The sequence below is a fragment of the Chiloscyllium plagiosum genome, unplaced genomic scaffold (assembly GCF_037043375.1).
Source record: "Chiloscyllium plagiosum isolate Xiang-an unplaced genomic scaffold, Cpla_swu_hap1 HiC_scaffold_12, whole genome shotgun sequence".
Classification (NCBI taxonomy): Eukaryota; Metazoa; Chordata; class Chondrichthyes; order Orectolobiformes; family Hemiscylliidae; genus Chiloscyllium; species Chiloscyllium plagiosum.
The window spans coordinates 42,334,296-42,346,320 of record NW_028270150.1 but is presented as its reverse complement, the minus strand read 5'-3'; positions in this window follow the sequence as shown (position 1 = coordinate 42,346,320).

The following is a 12,025-nucleotide window of genomic DNA, read 5'->3' as shown; positions in this document are numbered from 1 at the left end:
AATGGTAATGCTCTACCACACTCAGTTGCATCTTCTCTCACTCATCCCTACCTGCTCCAGCTCCCCATATCACTAACTCTGCATAACCTCTGTGCTAGGAGAAAGTGAGGACTGCAGATGCTGGAGATCCGAGTCGAGGGTGTGGTGCTGGAAAAGTACAGCCGATCAGGCAGCATCTGAGGAGCAGAAAATTGATGTTTCAGACATAAACCTGATGAAGGGCTTATGCCCAAAATGTCGATTCTCCTCCTCAGATGCTGTCTGACTGTTGCCCACACATTTCCTCAGGAGACCTCATTCCTTCTTCCCCATTTGCGCCAATACTAACAGCTCTGCCATTCAATTTCACACTAGGAGAATAAATGAACAGCTTCTTCTAGTCTGTGAGCTCGGTGCCTGTTTCTGAGCAAAGTGTCCTTGCAGCAGCATTGCCATCAGACGTGTCAATGCACTCCAAACTGCAACATTACAGAGCACAAGTGTGTTGTACGTGGATGGCAGATGTGCCAATAGAGTGTGGAGAGGCTGACATTGTTATTGCCAAGATTTGTGGTCATGGGATGCATGCAACTGCAGTCCTGGTGTCTGTCCTGAGATGTTGTTGCCTTGTGTCCTGTGTGTGACCCTGGACTAGCAAGCGACATGCTGGAGTTATCAGGTATCCACTTCAGCTATCACCTCAGGAATTCTTAGAAGTGTATTTCTGTCTGTCCTGTGCTACTACACCTAATGAAGTGTGATTCAGTATTAATGAGGGCGATACAAGCAATAATCCTTTTTAATAGGCATTGCACCACTGCCGAGCCAGGATCTCACCTTGAAGCCTTGTACTCTGTGAGAAAATACAACTTATTTCTCCTGACTCCGGATGAGCCTTCCCAGGCATCACATCTTATTCTCTCAGATTTCTCATAATACCCCAAATAGTTCAAGGCTCTATTAAAAATTCCACCCAATGTTGATGCTTTGAATTATGATTTCTTTAGAACTCACTATTTTTGTATTTGTTTCCATTTTATAAAGAAGAACATTCTAGAATCTTTTCTCATTACTTGTCATACTAACCTTTTGTGATTGCCGGACTTGATACACAGATCCCTCTGCATCTCAGAGGTCTTATCATTTAGATAAAGTGCTTTTCATTGTTCCAGTCAAAATGGGCATTTTCACATTTTCACACCTTTTACTTTATTTGCCAAATCTTTGCTCACTCACTTAACCTGTTCATGTTCCTGTTACGACTTCTGTCTTTATGGCATCCATCATCAAAATTGTTCTTAACCATTATCCTACAATGCAAACAAGGGGTGGTGAATAGGAGGCGATGCCTGTATCACTGCCCAAAATCTATTTACCCCTATCAAGAATTCAAGAGATTGAGCTTGGAAGTGTGGAGAATGATCTATAGTACTGTTAATGCTGAGGAATGACAAACTGATGGTCCACTCATGAATATAGCAAGGAATATGGTAATAGTGCACAGTTGGGAACCCATTTGGAGAGGGTTTGCTGAAGTTTACTCAAATACAAAATTTGAACTTGAACTGAATGAACCACATAAATACTATGACTAAAAAGGCAGGTCAGAGGGTGAGACTCTTGCAGCGAATAACTCACCTCTTATCTCCCATTCCCTATCCACTATCTCGGAGGCACCAGACAGGAATCTGACAAAATATTCCCACTTACCTGGATGGGTGCAGATCAATACTCAAGTAGTTTGATACCATACAGGACAAAGCAGACCATTTGAGTAGCACCTAATCTAACATCTTCAATAGCCATTTCTCTTCACCACCAACATACAGTGACAGCAATGACAACCATATATAAAATGCATTACAGCAACATACCACAAGTCTTTAAAGGCTACATTCCAAATCCAAAAACTCTACCACCTAGAAAGACAAGGACAGCAGTTGCATTGGAACACCACAATGCAAGTTCTGCTTCATGTCATACACCATCCTGACTTGGAACTACATAACCATTTCTTTACTGTCACTAGAACAAATCCTAGAGCATCCTTGCTAACATCACTGTTGGTGTGCCTAACCACAAATGACTGCAGCAGTTACTGTAGGTAGCTCATAGAACATAGAAGAATACAGCACAGTACAGGCCCTTTGGCCCTCGATGTTGCGCCGATCCAAGCCCACCCAACCTACACTAGCCCACTATCCTCCATATGCCTATCCAATGCCCGCTTAAATGCCCATAATGAGGGAGAGTCCACCACTGCTACTGGCAGGGCATTCCATGAACTCACGACTCGCTGAGTAAAGAACCTACCCCTAACATCTGTCCTATACCTACCCCCCCCTTAATTTAAAGCTATGCCCCCTTGTAATGGCTGACTCCATACGTGGAAAAAGATTCTCACTCTCATGACCATCTTCTTCAAAACAATTAGGGATAAGCTGTAAATGCTAACTAACCAGTGTTCCCATGAATAAACAAAAAAGTAAAAACAATGACTCACATGCAAATTAATCACAAAATAGAACGTAAAGGGGGTCAGGTTCCCAAAATAATGTAACTTAAGGCAGAAATGGTACTTCTCAAAGAAATTCATCCCTCTTCCCTCAGAACACAGCAAATATTGACAGAAAAATGCAGAAAATTCTGGCAGCTTTTTACTCAAAGAAAGGTGACTTTGCTAATAACTGGTTCCCTTCACACTGGAGATAACAATGTCTGGAAATTATGGTAACTGAACATGTCAAAAGATTAAGTTGTGTCACCATAGTCTTACCAGACCATAGGGGCTGCTCTCTCATTAGAGAGAAGCAAGTGGTGGTGATATAACCTGAGGCCCACCAGAACTCAGGTGAGGGAAGAAGTTGAGAAGGAAAGTCCTTCATGGTAACCTCAAACTGGTGATGGGAATTGAATCCACACTATTGGCATCACACTGCTCTACAAACCAGCAATCCAGCCAACTGAGCTAAACTGATTCATAAAAGATTAAGTACGACTAAGGAAATCTATATTGAATCTTTAATGTGATTTAAGACTACTTATAATCCCAATATTGGCCTTCTTCATTTTTGCGTAAAAGTGGTCATGATTAGTTACTTAAATTGTGTTCAGACTGATCAATCTATATTGGTAGAGTTGGTATAAGGGGAAAGGATTCACATTCTAGAATCAAGAATTCTAGAAAAGGAAAAGCTGCACTAAAGTGTTAGCCTGAATCATCACAACTGTCCTCCTGAAGGTAAATAATGTTTTGTTGGAGGATTTGAATTATAACAGAGGTTCCATAAAATCTGTGTTTGAAACTACAGAGCAATTACTAGAAGCTGAAACTTAGCTGAAATAAATTATTGACAACATATTTAATATAGTGCCTTGACTATCATGTGGTAATTGTCCCAGGTGTTTTCATGAAGTGTTATCAAACAAAGCATGACACTGATTCTTATAACAATATTTCTGGAGAAAAGGGAAATTGGAAGCTGAGGTAGAGAGTTAAAAACACAGTGTGGTATGAACATATGAGAAGGAAAAAGAGTATTCCTGATGAAGGGCTTTTGCCCGAAACATCGATTTTCCTGCTCCTCAGATGCTGCCTGAACTGCTGTGCTTTTCCAGCACCACTCTAATCTAGAACCTGGTTTCCAGCATCTGCAGTCCTTGTTTTTACCAAGGAAAAAGAGTAGGCCACTCAGCTCTTTGAGCCTGCTCTGCCCTTCAACAAAATCATGGCTAGTCTGATTTTAAGCTTAAAAATGTTTGAGTATTCTGCATCCACTACCTTTTGGTAAGGGATATGAAAAGATAAATAGAGACCTCAAAAAGAATTCATCATTCCGAATATTTTGAATCCTTGCAGCTATGGAATACACACTTGATTTTGTCATGTGTCAAAATTACAAAGTTTGACAGACAGTGAGGAACTTGATAGAAGGTGTCAGCAAGACATATACAAGTGAACAAGTGGAACTTTGTGCAATATTTCATACAGACCACTTTATTCCTGAAAAGATGTGAAATCTGTAGAGGACATTCAATATTTATTCATTGTGTTGGCAGGTTGCAAAAACATATTTATGAAAAAAATGTAATTATTCCATGTCAGGGAATTTAATTATTCTTTTTAAATGAAGAGTTTTGATAATGAACAGGAAAAGGCTAAGAGACAGGAAAGTTAAGTGATGGGAAATCATTAATTTGAAATTGTTACTAAGAATGAGGAGACAGTCAAGAATGTTTTGACACAGGGTTGTTAGAGTATGTAATACTTTGCTACAAAAACAATAGTGTAGGGAACATTACATCTTTTAAAGGAAAATCAGGTAAATACCTGAAAAGAAGAATAATAAGTATAGTATGCATAATGAGGAGAATGCAGAACATAGAGATGTAACTTGCATTGCTCAAGAAAAGCAGCAACTTGAACTCTAGGTTTAATGGCAATGTCCTATGGCATGAAATAAAGGATTGCAGTCTTCAAATGAAGGATAAATAAATCACAAGTTCAGCACAGGAGACATTAAATTAAACCTTAATATAAGTCATAGGAGCAGCAATCAATTTACCATCCATCTGTTTTTCTAGTAAACCTGAGGCTATAAGACATTGGTGTTGCCCAACAGCGTGTTTGCACACACATCTCTGAGCACTCTGAGGGATTGTTTATTTGAAATGGAACCACATGATGAAAATGTATGGGTGAACCCACTCAAATGGGAGTGTACTTGGCAGGTAAGGCAACATAAAATGGAGCACCACTAACTGCAGGGCCATTTCAGGGCTCTACAAAAGATATTTGACAATCTGCGTCTAGTGAAGCATGCACTGGCTTTTGACAGCCCGCTATCACATTATCTATATACTAGAAGATCACTGAGAAAGCAAAATGTTAGGCAGTGAATGACATTTTCACAATAGTGAATTGAAATAAAGCACAATAAACACACATACCTTGATATTGGGTTTTTTTTTTAATTTCAACTATGTAGCTGTGGGTTTTCTTGGAATGGGATTGACTAAGTTGCAGCAAAGGAATACATTGGTATCAATAATAGTTGATAAATGGAAGAGATGGGTCACGTTACAGGAAGCATATTGCCAAGATATAATTTACTTGGAACAGGTGATTAAGTGAAAAATCTCATCAGTTAGAGTCTTAGCAATCCTCCTGTGAAGCAGTTTTGTTTTTGCACAAAAAAACATACCTCCATGGTCATCACATCCTGAGATGGAACTTGAAATCAAATTGCTGGTCTAAAGGTAGGCACACTACTATTGTATCACAAGACCCCACAGCTTTTATTTTTACATTGCAACTTGTTTGAATTATTTAATGAAGTAAAAGAGAGAGTTGGTGAATATTGTGCAGTTTATAAAATATCACAAAACGCATTTGAAAAATGAAGCTCATTGAACTAAAGAGGTCGTATGGATATTGTATTGAATAAAGGACAGAAAGCTGGAAGTAACGACAAACAAATGTTTTTAAAGATAATGAAAGCATTAGTGATATCAGCTATTTTTTGACGCATAACTGGCATCATATTAAAAAATGTAAATGAAACAAAACTGGGAAATATAGAGTAAAAATAGGAGGACAGTTTCAGATGACAGAGGAGACAGACAGGCTAGTGAAATAGGCAAAATATGACAGGTGCTATTAAACAAAGAAATTTGAAGTCATCCATTTTAGTGGGAAAAATGAGAAAAGTATATATAAACAAAGTAAAGATGGCACAAGAACAGAGAGATCTGAGAGTATATTTGCACAACTTCTCAAAGGTGGCAAGACAAATTGAGAAGGCTGTTAGAGAAGCTTGTAGGGAACCTTGACTTTATTAATGAGCAGAAAAGTGATGGCATTTTTAGAACATTATAAGTAGCTGGTGTGGAATTCTGTTGGAACATTGTCTCCTATTTGGGGGTCACAGAATTTAGCAAGAATACCATTTTGTTGGAAATGTTGCAGGGGAGATGAACTAAAATCGTAATTTGATGCAAAACTTCAGTTGCACATAGAGAATGGAGAAGAAAAACTTCTGCGATTTTTCTATTTTTTGGCATAACTGGCAAATTACTCTCCATCCCTAACTGACTTTGAGAAAGTGATAATGAGCCATCTTTTTGAACTGTCGCCATCCATGTGGTTCTATGTTGTAGTTCCACATTGCTGTTTGAGAGGGAGCTCCAAGGCTTTGATCCACTGATGATGAAGGAAACTGGGTTTGTAGCTGTGGCCAATTGGTTAAGATAATGAACTTGAAATAATTTGTGGTTTCCTGTTCTATGTTTGAATCCTGCTGACTCAGTTTCTAAATCATTCCTGATATAACAAAGTCCCTATTGCATTAATTAGTGGTTAAGTGGAATAAAAGCGTGAATGGGTTCTAAGTCAAGATGGCATGTGGCTTGGAGAGAAACTTGCAGGTATTAGTATTCCTATGCACCTCCTGCTCTTGTTCTACTAGATAGTAGAATTTGAATTTATTAGTGCTGTCTAAAAAGTCTTGACAAGTTGTTACTATGATTTTAGACCATTCACACTGCTGCTACAGTAATTGGTGGGGAAGGGAGTGAATGTTTAAGGCAGTGGAACAGATACCAATCAATTTGTAAGATATTTTATCATTGTTATGAACTTGCAAGTTTGTCAAATGGGAGTAAGAATTATCCCTTCAAGTGTGATCTGCCAATTAATTAGATCTAATCTGATTACTCCACATTATCTCCAATTACCTTTGCTGCCTCGCCACTTATCAAGAATCTATCTCTACTTTACTTTAAAAATGAGCAAAGACTCTGCTTCTACTACCTTTTGTGGAGGATTTTTGAAGACTCATGATCTTTGAGAAGAAATTTCTCCTTGTCTTTGTTTTAAATGGATGAACCTCTTCGTTTTTAAACAATTACCTCTTTTTCAAATACCTTTGAGATGTTTGCTGGACTTACATTGACCAAGGCAAGTAGAGAATATGCCATCACTAATTGAATAAAGATACTGAAAATTATGAAAGTTTTTTGTTAAGAGTAAATAAAGAGAAAATGTTTCTGGTGGCAGGAGAATGAGTAATCAAACAAGATAAATTAAAGGTACTCAGAAAAAGAACCAGAGATGACATTGGGAATCTTCTTCTATTCACTGATTAACTGATGATTTGGAATGCATTGCTTGGAAGGATAATGGACCCAACTGATCAAATTCTTGAATGAAAACATTTTTCAGAGCTACGTAAAAAGGGATAAGGGAGTGAAACTATTTGAAACTAATCTTTCAAACAGCCAAGGTTAGGCTGAATGGTCTTTTTCTCAGCTGCATCATTACATAATTTTAAGCAGTTATATTCTTGCATAGGTTCAGTATCTGCCTTGAATGGTAAAGTTGCACAATAGTCAGACGGCAATAATTTTTGAGGCATCACTCCTATCCCATCTGTTTAACCATCTGACCCTTTATTTAAAGTAGTGAATGCCAAAAACATGATTGATGCTCAATATTTCTTAGTAAGATGGTTCCATGGAAGTCGTGATGACTCCCAGATTAAAAGTAATTTATGTATTTTTGCGTACATGGTCATGTATCAGCTGCATATCAATGACCACTAATTCTGCGGAATCAGGATATAATAACTTTCTGTGCTTTGAGAAAACCCTTTAGATGGAAAAAAGGTGCAGTCTGATCAATGATGCTTCCAGCTTTCCATGAGGATGTAGAATTATTAAATAAATTATTTATTTATTAATTGAACAATAATTAAAGGAATTTTTCATGGCAAACAATATGTTGTTTCCTTTCTGCATTGCTGCACTGTTGTTGCTTGAAAAGATGGTGCAATACAGAAGTAAACTGTATTGATGGCCCCAACAACTACATACAAAGTCACCCTCTAATGCAACAAAATTTGAAGACTTGGATTGAGGGTTGGTATATTTCTGTGATTCCTTCCTTTATTGAGCGTAAGAAGTAAAGACAGAGATCTTTAATTACATTTTAAGTAATATGGGGACTAAATTGAACAGCCCAAGAAAACAGGCACAAGGACTGCAATGAGTGATTTATTCATGCCTTTTAACTGCAATGCAGGCAGCATGCCAACTTCATTCTGTTTGCTCTCTTAAATCATTTCAGTGTCCAGCCAGCAATATTATTTGGCTGGATGTCTTCACTGGAAGTCAATATTGTAAGTAGTTAGCATTAGTTAAAACCAGTCTGTATTGCATAATGGGGAGGTGAATTTTGGCTGGAACAGGAGCTGACAAATCATTGCAGGTGGTATAAGACCATAACTTCCAATTTTTTTTTTGGTGCATTAGGAGTCTTGATAGAGGAAGTGGAATGGATAGTATTTCAAAATATCTTCCTGCATTTGCAGGAAACCTAGAATCACTTTCCATACAAATAGTTGCAAAAATCAACACGAGGGGTCGATCCCTGAGGATCTGAGTGCTGCAACAACATCAATGATCCAGGACAGTGACTGCATCTATAAATGCAATATCCTACCAACTGTGTCACTGTCCTGCTTATTTTATTAACCATCAATCACTTATCAATAGTCTGTATCAAAAAAATGTGATACATAATGTTTGTAAGTTTGATCTCATGCTAACACAGAACTACTATAAACTTCACACCCACATCTGTTAACTATTCAACTAATCAACCATGACAGCCACATCACACAGATGACATAACACTTCGGACACAACCCTGTATTGCTTGCATTCATAGAACATAGAACATCACAGCAGAGGAACAGGCACTTCAGCCCACGGTGTTGTGCCGAACAGGATGCCAAATTAAAATAATCCCTCCTACCTGCCCTTGGTCCATATCCCTCCATTCCTTGCATATTCATGTGCTTAACTAAAAGTCCCTTAAACACCCCTTTCATATCAACCTCCACCACCAATCCTGCCAACGCGTTCCAGACTCCTACCACTCTCTGTGTAAAAAAACTTGCCCCTCACATCTCCTTTGAACTTTCCCCCTCTCACCTTAAATGCATGCCCCCTAGTATTAGACATTTCAACTCTGGTTAAAAAAATATTCTGACTGTCAACAATGCCTATGCATCTCATAATTTTATAGAATTCTATCAAGTCTCCTGTCAGCCTCTGCTGCTCCAGAGAAAACAACCCAAGTTTTTCTAGCCTCTCCTTATACCTCATACTTTCTACTCCAGATCGCGCCCTGGTAAACCTCATCTGCACCCTCTCCACAACCTCCATATCCTTCTTGTAATGAGGCAACCAGAATTGAATGCAATACTCAAGTGTCGCCTAATCATGTTTGGCCATGTTGTCAAACAACTGGAGGCAGAAAGTAACAGCCCTTCCTATACCTTCTAACACCCATGGAGGAGATGGTATTGCCAACTAATAACTGGCCATTGCAGAGGTTCAGGCCTATAGAGGGGTTGAATGGAAAGATGATGGTATCTTGACATAAGCATGCACTTCTTACCCAAAACCCTCTTAGAATCACAACCTTATCTCTGTACCTTGATAGGTGCACAGGATGTGTAGCCTGCCCAGACGGCATGAAGACAGTAATGATAGAGACACATAATCACTCAAATCACCAATGGACTCATCAGCTAAGATATGCTTAAAGTGTTGAACAGATCTGAATGTAACAAGATGCTGGCATGACCTGCAGTAAGGGCAGAGACATATATTGCAAAATGCTAGCTCACCAAAGGGTGAGGTCTCACAATGGTTCTGCTACAGAAGAAACAGAACTGCTATTGGTCAGAAGGCAGATAAAGATTATGTTATAACAAAGTTCTTGCTGCATCTGGAAATCTGCCAATGCAGCACAAGCAATTTTCACTAGAAGTCACAATATGTTTCATTGGAAACCAATACAGAAGTTAAACAAGTTCAGATTGCTGCTATAGCAGCATCGAGAGTGGCATGCAGGGCATCACAGCAGTCTAGCAATCTGTCCCCAAACATGTTACTAGGATTATTGAGGGGCCATACTGAAGAAATAGCACTAGCTCCATGGAATATAAACTTGCTGGCCTCCCACAAGATGACAGGTTTCATCCTCCCAATGCTGGTCATTTTGCCAGTATACTTGCTGGGCCTATTGGCCAGCCAAACCACATTGTCACTGCCCATGTGGAGGTGATGCAATCTGAAACAAAGGTGTTCTAGTGCCAAAACTGTTTGAGGCCATTCTCTAAAATTACTTCTGAAATATAGCAGCAGCATTCCACCTGCTATGCTGCAGCCATTGATGCAGCACTGTGTAGATGCACGAGGACAGAGAAAAGCACAAAAAGGAATGCACAGAATGGTTAATTTTTTTAAATTTGGTTTGAAAAGTCTATTTTGTGATGTCTTTTATTTTTCCAATGTGGCCAAGCAGACACTGAAGTGGTTTTTGTTTTTGTTTTGTTTGTCTATAGGAAGTGGACATCACAGGCTGGGTCACCATGTTATGCCCATCCCAAAATGCCCTTGAGAAGGTAGTGGTGCACCATCTTTATGAACCACTACAGTACCATTAGGAAGGGATGTTCAGGATTTTGACACAACTACAGTGAAGGAACAGCAATATAATTCCAAGTAAGGACAGTGTTTGGCTTGGAAGGCAACTTGTAGGTGGTGTTCCCATGTAGTTGCTGCTCTGTCCTTATTTTCGTACTGGAAATTGAGGGTTTGGACAATGCCAACTAAGCAGTCTTGGTGAGTCGTTGCAGTGTATCTTGTGGATAGTAAACAGTGTTGCCACTACATGACAGTGGTGGAAGGAGGAAATATTGAAAAGTGCTGGATGGCATGTCAATCAAGCAGGTTGCTTGGACCTCAGTTGTTATTGGAGCTGCACTCATCCATGCAAATGGAAAGTATTTGATCACACTCCTGATTTATGTCTTGTGTCACTTATAGTTGATAGACAGGCTTTGATTCAGGAGTTGAGTTACCTGTTCCAATGCTCTAATCTTCTTTTATAGCCACAGTACTTTTATAGCAATTCAGTTTCTGGTTAGTGATGACCTGAAGATGTTATTAATACAGTATTCAGTGATTGTAATGCCTTTGAACGTCAAGGGGAGATTCTCTCATTGGAAATGGGCATTACCTGGTATTTTTGAGGTGAATGGTGTTTTGATCCCAGATAATGTTCCTACTGGCCAAATAATATTCCAGTCTGAAATCTGGCTTGGACTATACGATATGTAGCAGAGTTAGGCCATTTGGCCAATTGAGTCTGGCTGATATGTTTCTCAATCCATTCTCCTGTCTTATTCCCGTACCCTTTGATCCCCCTAATAATCAAGAATCCAGATATTTTTGTCTTAAATACACTCAATGACTTGGCCCCTACAGTCCTCTGTGGCAATGAGTTACCCAGATTCATCACCCTCTGGCTGAAGAAACTTCTCCTTATGTCAGTTCTAGTGGGTTGACCCTTCACTCTGAGGCTGTGCTCTCAGGTCCTAGTCTCTCCTACTAGTGGAAAGATCTTCAGGCCTTTCAATATTCTGTGCATTTCAATGAGATCCCCACCATCCTTCTGAACTCCATCAAATATAGCCAACACATCTCTCAACCATTCCTCATTTGACAAGCTTTTCATCCCAAGATCATTCCTGTAAACCTCCTCTGGACTCTCTCCAATGCCAGTGCATTCTCTCTTTGATACAGGGTCCAAACTTTCTCACAATATTCCAAATGTGGTCTGACCTGACCCTTATGGAGTCTCAGCAGTACATGTCTGCTCTTGTGTTCCAGTCCTCTTGAAATGAATGTTAACAATCCATTTGTCTTCCTAATGGCCAACTGAACCTTCATGTTAACCTGAAGAGAATCCTGAACTAGGACTCCCACATCCTTTTTTGTTTTAGATCTCCAAAGCCTTTCCCCATTTAGAAAACATTCTATGTCTCTATTCTTCCTGCCAAAGTGCATCACCTTACACTTTCCCAAATTCAGCAGTTGATACTAGATCAGTTGTTAATTTGAAATCAAGGATAGTTAAATTTATGTTAAGCAAAGGTATTAAGGGAAATGGGCCACAGGCAGGTATATGAAG